The 13,618-nt window shown below is 47.0% G+C and overlaps 1 long non-coding RNA gene across 1 annotated transcript in view; it reads left to right on the top strand.

Annotated features, from left to right (window-relative positions):
- The window catches only part of LOC130540484 (uncharacterized), a 51,134-nt gene that overhangs the window by 25,755 nt on the left and 11,761 nt on the right, over window positions 1-13,618 (top strand). Inside the window, exon 6 of the long non-coding RNA XR_008954452.1 lies at window positions 12,115-12,189. This is a non-coding gene — a long non-coding RNA (uncharacterized LOC130540484). The remainder of the gene's footprint in view (window positions 1-12,114; window positions 12,190-13,618) is intronic.

Below are 13,618 nucleotides of genomic sequence, written 5' to 3'. Positions count from 1 at the left end.
CAAAAGCAATGCACCCTGACCACATACTGTGCACCAGGCCTGAGATACTACATTACTGAACCATCGCAGCACCTGGAAAATAGATTTTAAAAAGGCCCTTAGTATCTCTATGTCCAGTCAGTACCCCTCATTCAGAAGACCTCAGGTGCACAGAGGTTTCACAGAAACACGCAGGTCAGTGGTGGAGCCGGGAATGAATGAGGACGGCCCCACTCCAGAGTCGCCAAGTCTGAATCTCTGGGGGAGGAGCCGGGAATCTGCATTCTAGAAACCACTCCCACAGCCCTTTATGCACCTGTCTGAAAACCACTGCCTTATGCAGAGAGCTGGATCAGTGTGCTGTGAAACACAGGTTGATTTCTGTGTTCTCTGCATCTGACTTCTGAGGGATCTGGTTAGAATACTAAGAAACATACATGGTGGGCTCCATGGATCCGTCCTGCCCTGCATGCCTGGGAAAGTTCTCCCACAGCACAGGCTGTGGCCTCCCACAGAGCCGTCTCATCTGAACATTAGCCTCACAGGCTTCTTGGGTATGGGGAGAACTTGCTAGAATCTTCCTGGAACGTGTGACCTGTTGTCCAGGATCCGTAGCTACGGACTCTGCATCAGCTGTGGGAGCAGCTCAGTGTGGACCAGGCTCAAAGAACACTGCGTAGAGAGCTGCCCACGTTTGTTTACGCACCGTTTGTTGTGTTTCCAGAATGAAAGGAACAGGACATACAGGGTGGACAAAACCGACAGGGGCAGCTATGTCATTTCAGACGAAAACAAGCCTTTTCGGAAACATTCAAATACTAGATGATTATGGCTTTCCACGGACAATGTCTCTCTACTTCTGTCTGCAAACATCCCCAGGGACTGAAAGCATCTTGAAGCCTGCCTCCCCAGATTAGGGAGTCACTGACAGGGCAGAAGTCACATTTTGAATGTGTGTTTTATCGGCACTTCACAGAGGATGAGACAAAGGCACAGATATCTGACACTGCGGCTGTGCCTCTGTACCCCCGCTGTCAGTGACCGCCTCACCCTTCAGGATGGCCCCGTAGACTCACACACCACTGCTCCATTCTGCTTTGGTCTTGATGCTTTTGTTCTGTGTTTCATTTTCAGCGTCTTTGGCTGCTCTTGGGGTCTCCTCTTTCCCTCAGGCAGGGGCCGAAGGGCAGGCAGGGGCGTGTTGGGCCCAAGGGGGCCAGCTGGTGAGGACAGCCCCGCCTGCCCTGGTGGTCTCGCCTCTCCTCAGTGGGCTCATCACATTCACAGAGGTTCTTCGTGCCTCCCTCACTTTGTTGCCACAACAAGAAAGATTTCACTCCGTCTCTATTTTAAAGAGAGCTGGAGACATCAAGTGGCTGGCTGTGGTCACCCAGCCCCAACCCTGGGTCTTGTTGGTGTAGGACCCCGTGTTTATCTTCCTGTCATTTCATCTTCCCCCTACTCCCGCCAACACCTTCTATTTAATCTTTCCCCCAGCTCTTCCTCCTTCTTGCACAACTGAGGTGCCTGTGAGGGGCTGGATGTGGGAGGTGGGTGACACCTCAAACAGTAATTTCCAGAAGCATTTTAGATGCAACCTTGGAGTCTTCAAAGGAGCACTGGGCAATTTTGCTTGGAGAGGGGGTGGAGGCGGGTAAAGGATCTCTGTATTTTCATCCCCTGGAACTGGCTGGAACTGGCTGCCTGTTGGATGTCCCTGGAGGTGTGGCATCCTTTGCATGTCAACATCAGGATTTGGCTCTTGTCTCTGCCCCTGGCCTGCCTCCTTGCTGCCAATGCCTGTGGTCTGGATGCACTTGCTGCGAATTGCCCAGGTGGCAGTGGTGGAGCAGAGTCTGCTGGGAGACACAGCAGGAAACATACAGCATCGTGGGGTCCCAGGTGTGACGGCTGGGCATGATGTATTTGTGAGAAGAGGCTCCAGACCTGGGGTCTGGGCTCTGGAGATGTGGGTGGGGCACAGGTGGCAGGAAAAGGATGGGTGAGCCCAGATCCACCTGGCCTATGGAGGTCTTAACTTCCTAGACCTATCCAAACCTCTCTGTAGTGATAAATGCCATGGAAATGTTCTGGGGACTGCCGGGGAGTGGGATGGGAGTGTGGAGGGGGCTGTCTTTCACAGCCAAGAAGGAGACATAGTGGAGACCCTTGGATTCAGGCTTAAAGAATAACTAGGGGCATTGGCCTTCTTAGAGAGGACACAGGACTTTGTCTGACTTTGCACTTGTCTGGTGTCATTGCAAGTGGCAATTCTCAATTCTCAGTTCTCCAGTTATCCAGCGCCACCTGGGTGTCCAACAAGTTCATGCCATGAACACTGGAGGTGAACGGCTCTGTCCTATGACTCTGCCCCACAGCAGACACCAGCCACAAGGCCCAAGGGTCATCCGGCTATGAAATCAGGGGCTCCTATGACCTTCTCCCTTGCTAGAATGAGTCACAGAATGCAGGGCAGCACTCTACTTACAATTATGGTTTTGTTATGAAAGATAAACTCAGGAGTGGCCAAATGCAAGAGAAGCATAGGAGAAGGTATTGGGGAAACAAGCGTGGAGTTTCCCTGTCCTCTCAGTGCACAGCTCCCCACTTCATGTGGATGCTTCTACCACCCTGGAAGCTCCTCAAACCCCATTGTTTGGGGATTTTGTGGAGGTTCTATGATGTAGGTGTGATTGATACATCATTAGCCATTAGTGACTGACTCAGTCTCCAGCCGCTCCCCCCCGCTCTGGGTTGGGGATGAAGTGGCATCATGGTTGGTCTTTTTGGCCACTAGCCGCCATCCTGAAACTGTCTAGAGTTCAGCCACCCACCATCTCATTAGCACACAGAAAACAGCAAACTCCCAGGGTTCCAGGAGCTGTGTGCCAGTCTGGGATGAAAAGAGATCAGGAGGTAGATGGATGAACAGGGGCATTTTCCTGATCTATCCCCAGCACCAGGCAGAGCCCCCTTGTTGTCCTCAAAAAACAGGCTGTGAAGGCAGAGGCAAGGCTCCTCGTGGGGTTCCAGGTGTGGAGGTGCTGCAGACCACCTGCAATTCCAACGGGGCAGATGCTGCCAGGGACATAGATCGCCCAAGAAAACCGTGGGCTACTGTTGCCTGACTGAAGGACCCTGGGTGTGAGCAGGGCTCTGCTCAGAGGGCCTTGAGCCCTCTCAGGCCATCCCTGACCACATCGCAGCCTCCACTAGCCGCGCATCAGGTTCTGGCCCTGCCCAGAGCCACCTCCCTGTGGTGGGGATGAGACATCCCAACTTCTCTCAGACTTGGGAGGCCACCCAAGGTCTCAGGTTGGGAAGGCCGCCTTAAAAGATGCTTGGCTTCCAGTTCTTAATCTTTGAGGATTTGGGGGAGGAACCAACAGTGTATTGTGTGTAGTGTGGTGTGTGTGTGTTGTGTGGTGCGTGTGTGTTGTGTGGTGCATGCATATAAGTGTGCTTGGTATATGCATATGGATGGATGTATATTGTGTGTATGTATGGGACACCTGGTTTGTAATATTTGTCATTGTCTGTGGTATAAATCCTCCCATGACAGCCAATGGAAAGCTAATGCCATGTCACCAAAAACAGACTTGGAAAGGGTGTGCAGAGCCACTACCTTAAGTACAATGACGTACATATATCACCAGACAGATAAACAGACACGCAGCCTAGAGAACACTGATAATAACACAATGTGGGGGTTATTATCTTGAATTTTAATATAATTTATTTTATTGCAAATCTATTCATTTTAATTTTTAATAATGGCTGTGTGTAACAACTGGTCCCGAAATTCACAGATATTTGGCAATCGACCCCATCAAGGGGGTACGGGTTGGCCTAGACCACCCTGGATTCCTTCTCTGGCTGTGTTCTGTGGCCAATGTACTGAGCCCTGCTGGCCTCTTTCCTCAAGAAGCTGGGAATCTGGTAGGAGCTGGAGATGTTTCACTGGGGTCCCCAGGCTCACCCCCCATGGGGCTGCAGAGGGAGTGGTGGAGATACACATGGAGGCCTCCTGGCTCTGGGAGTAGCTTCACACTCATACTCGGGGAATTGTTCTAACGGCTCAGGCTTGAGGCACCACATGCAGTTTTCTTTTTTAAAGTATGGTATTAATTTATACTTGTCTGTTGTTTATCCAATAAATGGCATTCCAAATAGCAGGGCACTAGCCTGAAGGGGAGAGGAGTGTGGATTCTGTTCTAAGCATGTTACAGCATCTGCTTTCATACTCATGCATATGCACACATGCATATATGTATATGCATGTCTACCTCAGGCGTGGGCACTTACTGACTTATAAGGCATAGCCAAAGATAAAAGGCAACACTATGCTCCATGGAGGATGAATCTCACTTGGGTAATAAAATGACAAAGAAAATTAGAGTACTAATGGCCATAAGACTCAGCCCAGCTGTGCCCCAGGAGGGAGGAGAGATTTGGGAGTGGGGTTCTGTAGGGGGGTGGGAAGGCTCTAGAGTGGGTGCTGGGGGTTACAAGCATTTTCGCCTTATAGGACTTCATTAAACTTCATGTTTGCTTTATGCAGCTTCCTGTACTTGTGGGACATTTACTGTCAAATATATACTTTCATATATATGTGCAGATATACCTCAATATATATGTATATATATGTCTGTATGTGTGTGTTGTATGTACACACACATACACAGAGACATTACAGACATGTACTCACTCTCTTTCACCTGAGTTGGCAGAAAGTTTTGTTGCTGGGCCCTGCTGAGATAACCAGTTTGCCCAGTGGCTTGCTGGCCTTGCCAGGCTGTGCTGAGCTGTTCTGCGACGGCTGGCAGATGCTGCCTGGGCTAGAACTGGTCGTAGAGCTCCAGGTTTTAAATGGACCTAGGGGGATAAGCCCAGGGTTCCATGCAGGTTTAGCAGGTAGGGTGTAGCAGGCCACAGCTCTGAGAAGGCTCTGACCTGGAAAATGCTCACGGACTTGAGGCCTGCCCTGCCTGACAGCGGCTCTGATTTCCTGACCTGTGCACAGGAGCTGGCTGAGGGGCAGCCCCTGCAGGCTTAGAGTTTTCTGGTGAAAAGTGTTGTGGCAAAAGGAGCTTGAGCTGGTCCCCCAGTACCTCTGGGCCATGTGGGGCTCTCCCCCTCCCGAGGAGAGGGGCATGACTGAGATGCCCCCTCTGCCCCAGGGAGGCACACACCAGGGCAGGGGTAGGAGACACTCAGCCTCAGTAGCCACTTTCCAGTCAAGGGCCTGGGGTCACAGAAACCTCAGGGCTCCTTCCTGTAAGTCGCGGTGGTTCTCAGCAGCAAGCTTTCACTTTCCATGCCTGGCTGGGACAGCTGGGTGTTGAGACCGAAGAGACAGCCCACCTGTCCTTCTGCCCAGAAAGTGAAAATGCCTGAGAAGGGGCTGGGAGTGACTGGGGACAGCCAGATGAAGGTCCAGTTCTGGTGTCGGGTCCCTGAGGAGGGAGCTCTGTGGACTGGCTCCGTAGCACATGCTCCTGGGGCCTGCCTGGCACCGGTGCAGGGATCAAGGTCGGAGTCCACTGGCTGCTGGGAAGGCTGGCATTGGAGTTACACTAAGGCGCTGAGCAGCGTTAGGCACTCAAAATCTATTTTAAGCCTTGTGTAAACATGCATGAGGTGAAGTCTCCCTCTCCCTGCTGCTCCTGCAAAAAGAGCTGTCCTTTGCATTGCCAACTTCTCAGGGTTCTTGTGGAGGTTAAGCAAGTGCTGTTTTGATTTTTTTCTGGAGGTGAAGTGAATTATAGCCTTGTTGTTTTAATAAGTCACAATATTTACAAGTTCATTTCTTTGAACTGTGTGTGGGGGGTTATTTTGTCTGCAATTTTGAAGGTAAATAATTTTCTGCTGTTTCACTGTCGTTTCAGCCAGATATTTTTGTTTGGTTTGGTTTTCAAAAGGAGGAGAAGGGAACTAGCTTTTATGGAAAGTCTTTGCTCTGTCCTTACCAACGCGGGAGTTGTGCTTCCATTACCTTCTTTAATCATTTTCATAAGGATTTTTGTACAAATGATGAGGAATGACCGGTGGTTTTAAATTTGTTTTTCAGAAAGAAGTAATGCATGACTCTGATTTGCGGCTGCAGGATAAATCTGAACTATTTCAGGGAGATGTCATGGAGAGCTCATCTCTCAGCATCAAAGTTGCCTCTCCTGACTTTTAAATTTTAAGTGTTCTGTGTGGAAGAAAAATGGAGACAACAAATTTCTATGCATGGATTCAAAGAATCCTCGTAATATACAGACTACATTCTCCCCAGCTTTTTATCTCTATATATTCTTTTTGTTGAGTTTCAACCACATAGGGTTGAAATTCACCTTCCCACATTACATTTTTCATCAATAGTTGAAGGCCTATTTATGTAAATATCAGGAACTATCAGAACTCCCTGCAACAGGAAACCTGACCCCCAACTCCCCCGAAATGCATCATGATAAACAGTCACTTGCCAAAATAACAAATCAGCTTCCTGAAACATGCTTGCTCAAAACCAGGAGAGGAGCTTAGAGACGTCAGCTTGACTTCTGCCTCGTACGCAGGAAGGCTGACCTTCAAAGATCAAACATCGTCCCAAATCTCCCTTCATCTTGTAATACTCCTGCTTGTCGTAGCTCCTGTTATCATCAGGCCCTGGGCCAACCATCCGTCATGTCAGAAGAGAGTTGGGGACAATCCCTGGATTATTTCACCTTTGCCCTGCTGGTATAGACAATGTGTGTTATGGCTGGGTGACTTGCTGACTTTTACTCTGAGCAACAGCTTTGTCAGAGTAAACTAAAACAGAGACTTCAGAGCATGATAAAATATGACATTTTTTCTGTATAGAACTAAAGACACGGGGGAGAGAGAACAACTTAATTAAAAAGACAGTGCCCTTTCAGTGTCTTTTTTTTTTTTTTTTTTTTTTTTTTGAGAGGGAGTCTTGCTCTGTCACCAGGCTGGAGTGCAGTGGCGTGATCTGGGCTCACTGCAACCTCCGCCTCCCGAGTTCAAGTGATTCTCCTGCCTCAGCCTCCCAAGTAGCTGGGACTACAGGCACGTGCCACCACACCCAGCTAATTTTTTTTGTATTTTTAGTAGAGATAGGGTTTTACCATGTTGGCCAGGATGGTCTCGATCTCTTGACTTTGTGATCCGCCCGTCTCTGCCTCCCAAAGTGCTGGGATTACAGGAGTGAGAGTTTGCATTAATAAAATAAGAGGAACAATACCAAGGAGAGTGCTTTGTAAGGATGTCAAGGCTGCCTGTTCCCTGCTCTACGCAGCATGTCTCTGACAAAGCAGAGGCCACAGAAAGGGGCACCTGGTGGAGGGCCCAGGCAGCAGAGCACAGGCCCTGCAATTCTGGATGCTAGGGTGTCATTTCGTGTTTTGAATTAGCTGTGAGCCTCGGGGGCTGCCGCCGGGATCGTTTCCAGCAGGGCGGTACCATTTGATTCCTTCTGACAAAAGGGCCACTGCCCAAGATTTTCCGCGTCTGCATTCAAGTGGCAGATGAGACACGGATAATAATACACACTCCAAATCTTTTCAGGAATTCACAGTCTCTGTTTGCAATGTTATCCTGAATTTGATCACGACACGCACAGAACTGGTTTGAAAATTATTTTCCAGAAGCAATTCTTTAATAAAACTTTTTCATCTGAAAAGCAATCTAGCCAAAATGTCAACAGAGGTAGATAGGATAAAAAATAATTACTCTGGATCCCAAGCCAAGATGAACATACAAGTATTACCAAAGATTTGGGTGTGATATCGACCCCTTGCCCCTCTCCAGCCCCCTTGATCCTGGGATCCCTGCCTGTCTCTGTGCTTGCAGGCTTCTCCCCGGTAGGGACAGAGAATGTGAAGTGCCTAAATGCTTAGTGATTTCATTCCAGGGCACTTTCCTATCATCCTGGTTACTGATGCCAGAGGAAAGCAGGAAGGGTGGGGGGTTGGGTTTGCAGCATCTGATGGAGATTGTGGTTTGCAGATTGTGAATTGGTGTTTTGTTCTACAAAAATAATGAACATGGTAACCATAGAAACCTAGTAGAAAGGTGTCCAAGAGGCTAATCGACCCAGTCAAATGAGTGTTTCTCTATGATGACTTGTAGTGATCCTGTTAAATTGTGCAGGGTTTCTTTCTGGGGGGCAGCAGGAGCTGTGACAAAATGCATTTATTATGCCATCCTCACGTGTCAGACTGACAACGACTGCTGTGTTGTTGCTACGAGATGGCTGCATAACAGCACCCACAGCTGCAGGACCATTGCAACTGCTTACTTGCAACAGGTGCTGTGTTTTAGGCCCCAGACCCCAGAACTTGGATTGACAGAGGGGCCAGCTGCTTAATTTTTGGCTGGCTGTTTTTCATCTGTGGAGTGGTGCCCCTCTGAAGAGACCAGAGCATATGAAACTCTATCCTCATGCAAAGAACACTGTCCTAATTTTTCTTTTGCTGGAGGCCGCAAGTGCCAGAGAGAAGGATAAGAAAGGCTTTGGGCCACTTGTCCCAGCTTGAAGGCCACGATGCCAAACCAACCCAGGCAGTGCCTGGAGTGTCAGGAATTTACAAGCAAAGAGTCCAAGTGCTGAGCACGTTTGACTAGTAAGGGTGTCTTTACCCCAGCTGGCAGAGTTTGGGTAAAAAAAAAAAAAAAAAGAAACACAAAATGGCAAACAGCTCTTTGCTTTTTGGGCTCAGCTTTGCATAGCAGAGTGCATTAGCTTAAAATGTCAACAGTGACCATTGCCAGATAGATGTACTTCCCAAGAAAAATACTGGGGCAGTTTCTATTCTGGGAGAAACTTTTGGTGAACAAAAACCTCATTCCAGCGCTATTTATCACTATATTTAAGTCAAAGCGGGGGGGAAGTTTTAATAGCAAAAAGGCCCATTTAACATTTCAGCTGACTCGAAGCCCAGATTCTCCGGCAAGGTCTTTGGTGCTGGTGGTGGTCCGGACTCATGGGAGGACGCTGGGGCTTCTTCACAAGGGATTGTTCATGCCATTCAAGGATGATGCCAAAATATATATTTTCCTTTTTCAAATGTAAAATGGACACGAACTTTGGAAAACCAGGAAAACAAACAAAAGTAATTAAGTAAAAATATGCATAATCGATATATAATCTCCCCATCGAAAACTGATGATTCTACCTATTTTTAGATGTAGTCTTTTCCCAGGGGGAAGATTTAGGGGTTCAGAACTTTCTGGAAGCTGGGTCCCCATCTGAGTTGTAGTGACAACCAGGGTCAGAAGGAGAGAGGGCAGCTTAGCTGGACATTTCACAGGCAGCAGGATAAGGCCGTGCATGTTCTGCAAGAGCATGCTTTGATCAAAGCAGTCTAGGAAAGCCACCATGAGTGCCTGCCTGGGAGGGACAGCTCATCCCAAGGGGACTGGAACCTCCGTGCCTCCATCTCTCCCAGATCTCACCCTTCCCCTTGGGAGCTCAATAGCTTTCTGAGTTCCATCAGAAACATGCTGTCTCCCCCAGCAAGGCAATCGGGTGCGCGTTTTGTGAAGTGAGGACTGGGAGGGGAGGCACTCTGTGAGAATAAACAGGGATGACTCTCCCCAGCTCCCGGACTGCTGGGGGCATGGCTGGAGGACTCTGTGCATTCAAGACCACCAGCTGCAGTGACCTCATGCCCAGCCATGAGAGATAAAGCTCATGTGACCTCCCTGTCTCCCCTCACCTGTCAAGGGCTCCCTCACACACAGAGGAGGAGTGGCACCCTGGGCTACCGATGGGACAGGTGTATAAATCTTAGCTACACACATGAGTGTGCAAAAAATGTCCTATGTCCTTATTTACTTGTTAAGTAAAATTAGATCCCAGTTCTGAATTAAATCTCAATCAGTTCTGGAGTGTCTTTCTCTGCACATATTTCTCAGGGTTCTTGAACAGAACAATGTATTTGGGGGCTCCAGGTCCTAGGCTCACACTGAGGTCCCTGAGTGATCCCTGACTCTCTGTGCCCACAGGGGCCTTGAAGTCCTCCATCTATGCTGCTTTTTAGTTACAGGAAAGATTTTTCTGGTGAGATTTCTGGGCCCAGGGGCTACCCTTCCCTAGATATTAGAGATGCAGTGTTGAACAAAATGTAGAACGAGCCTATGCCCCTGGAAGATTTTCAGTGTTGAGGAGACAGGCTAAGCACACACACAAACTGCAGACACTAAGCCATTGTCCAGTAGGGACCAGAAGCTTCTGTGAGATACTGTGGTGGTGGAGGAGGTGGTGCTTTGGCAGAACCCCTAACCTCCCTGCCTTCCCCAGCTGGAAGGAGTCTCTCCTAAGTCCCAGCTTCTCACCTCATTTTTCTTTTCTCCCTCCTTCCCATTTTTGTCTCCCTCCAGAGACAGAATGTGCTATAACCTTCTGGAAACTTCTACTATTTTCCTGCAACCTGACTACCCCTTAGGTGAGGGAGTCCAGAATGCTGGCTTGAAATGGGAGAGAGAAAGAACTGCCACATAATTTGCAAGATCTTTTTTGAAAAAGAAAAGGTATTAAGAATTCCAGGACAGCATTAGGAATGTATTAAACCAGGTGAGAGACATCGTATGACAGCACAGCTCATACATTCACAAACCTGAGGCCAGGGAGGAAAATATGCAATGAGGAATAGTCAAAAAACACTACAGATTAATAACCCAATAAATTATCCTGATGTTTATGTACTTTTATATGTACATAGAGTTTTAACATAATTGTCATCATTTTTCATTCCCCTGATAAAAAGGAAGCTATGGAGTATGATGGTGGCCATGAAATCTGAGACTAGACTGCCTGGTTCAGGTCACACTTCCATGGTCACCATCTGTGAGCCCTTAGGCGGTGCCTCTATCTCCTCTTCTGCAAAATGGAAACCTTGACCTCTCCTTCTCCTGGACTGAGTGGATTAGGACAGAGCAGTGCCTGGAACGAGTGGGGCTGTAGGCACTGTAGTGATGCTTCTCTGTGTGTCAGGTCTGCTCTAGCCCGGACTTACACCATTGAGCAACCCACAGAGGAGCCTGGGCTAGTGGAGCACCCACCCACAGAGCTGAGACAGGCAATGGAGACCCTCATGCAAGCCCAGGACACCTCGGGGGCTCCATTCTCTGAAGAAAACTAAGACAGGGGAAGGGGCTGCACACTCACAGGGCTCTAGTAGGCATTCAGTTATTTTGTACTTTTCCTTATATATTATCACTTTTGTGTTAAGAGTAATTCTGGAATAGTTTATATTTTGATGCTATATTTAATAGAATTTTTTTCTCTCAATAGATATCTTGATTAGTTATACCTTAAACCTATGTTTAGTATACTTTCCTTAAATTTGTCTATTGTATAGAATTCTCTTTGTTCTATTCATTCCAATAGATTTTTATTTACCTCTCTTGGGTTTTCTAAGTGGACACATTGACTGAAAACAAGATGGCGTTCTATCCTCCTGTGTAACAGTTAGAATCACCACTTAGCTTTACCTGCCACGGTGTTGCCCAGGGCATTTGCAGTCATGGTAAACAGTAATGTCATGCAGAGGATCATTATTTTGTCCCCGGCTATTATTTGGAATACAAATATGTTCTGTCCATGGGCCTCTTCTCTACTCTAGCTCAGGAGTTACTTTGATAATGACCTACATAATTCGATCTCCCACCACTATCCTTTTTGGGGAAAATTTTTACCTTTATGTTCTTTATTAAAAAGGGTTTATATTTTTCTTCCTGTTAAAAAATTATTTTAGTTTCTGAGTATTACATGCTTCACAAAATAAAGTTAGTTGATTTTATTTATTTTATATTGTGGAAAAATACATACACAGAGCACTGGAATGATAATAATAATACGAAGAATAAGAAAAAGAATAACAAAGCTAACTAAGTAACTTGCCCAAAGTCAGACTGTCAATAAGTGGCAGAGATGGGATTTAGATATTTCCTTGAATGAGCTCTTCTGAGAATGAGCTCTACCTTGAAGATGATTTTTAAGAAAAGACAAAAATATGCCAGCTGCCAGAAAATTACAGAATAGAGTCCATTTCATTCAAAGAATTGTGCAGATACAACACAAATCAGAAGTTAAGAGTAATAGTTTACTTGATAATGGTTCACAGTGTCTTTTTTTGGTTTCAGAATAAGGAACAGCGGAGCTTCCCCCTAAGATCCTGGTGTGTTTCTGCATCAGGAAACCTTCTCTCCTGCAATGTGGTGAGTTGGATTTATGGCAGTTGTACCTGCTGCTTGGAAGCCAGACTGCCTGGAAATTAATCTTGACATTGACCAACTGCATAACTGTGGGGGAAATTAACCTCCAAGATTTTGCTTCCTTATCTATAAAATGGCAGTGATTATAGTGCTTGCTTCCAGGACTAAAGTGAGATAGTGCATGGGACACGCTTAGCCCAGATGCTGATCGTTAGTAAGTATCCAGTGCGGTTAACAATATCACATCTAGTATCCCCTGGTCATGGTTCTATCCTTCCATGGCTTTCTGGAAATGTTAGCAGTGGTACTAATGGTGAATGGGTTTTGGGTCCTGGAGTCCTCTGATAATCTGATGAGCATTTACATGATCTGAGTAGAAAAGAAAAGTGCATGTGAACACAGGCATCTCATTTCTTTTCAGAAGATTCAAATTCTGCATTAAGAACCCACAGCTAAGTAAGTTCATGGTCCCTTCTTTCACGTGTCCAGTTAAATAATTCTCAGATGTTAGGATGACTGGGGCACTGGGGTTCCACTTCCCCAGGACATTGAATTTGTGACAAATATCTCATGTGCTTCCATGTAGTTAAATCTGGCTGCTTCAGATGCTGACTTCATTCCTCACTTCATCTTACACCCCTGCCTGATTTTCCTTCTGCTTTGCTTATATCGTCTATTTTTATTTTATTCTCATTGCCAATGTTGGGGCCATGTTTGTAAGCCATCTTAAATCCCTTGTGGGAGGCAGAGAGCAACGACGTGGAGTATTAAATAAAATACTCACACATTCCACTGCCTCTGCGGGCAGGGCCAGGTGGAGACACAGTTGTTCTCTCTACTGTGAGGCTGCAAGGCCTGGAGGTGGGTTTTGGTGAATTCCTAAGCTAGTTCCCCTGCTTTCCTGGTGCTAATGACTTCACTGGAGCTAACCAGAGAGCAGCCACTGTGGAGTCTTGCTGCTGCCTGTTTTCCTCTCATGTTTGATAGAGGATTTCTACTATGATCCCTCCAGAGACCATGGCCTGCTGGCTGTGTCCCCACACTGGTTTCTGGGTTTCTGGTCCCACCATTTGTCAGATGAAGTGTTACTTGTGGTCAGCATTTACCAGTCAAGCTGGGCTGGGGATCCACACAGGCTATGGCGTTTTCTGGTCATAGAGAAGCCCTAGAAGCCAATAATTCCTCATGTATTAGTCAGGGTTCTCCACAGAAACAGAAACAGAAACAGAAGCAACCGGATCTCTCTCTCTCTCGCTCGCTCTCTGTCTCTCTCTCTCTCACACACACACCATATATATTTTTGTTTTGTAACTCATTTTGTTTTGTAAACTAGGGTTAATGATAAGTAACCAGCAAAGGTTTCATGAGGATGAGAGAGAGAGAGAGAGAGAGGAGAGAGAGTATGTGTGTGTGTGTGTGTGTGTGTGTATAT

Source organism: Pan paniscus, chromosome 11, assembly GCF_029289425.2.
Source record: "Pan paniscus chromosome 11, NHGRI_mPanPan1-v2.0_pri, whole genome shotgun sequence".
Lineage (NCBI taxonomy): Eukaryota > Metazoa > Chordata > Mammalia > Primates > Hominidae > Pan > Pan paniscus.
This window is presented reverse-complemented; position numbering and strand designations above follow the sequence as displayed.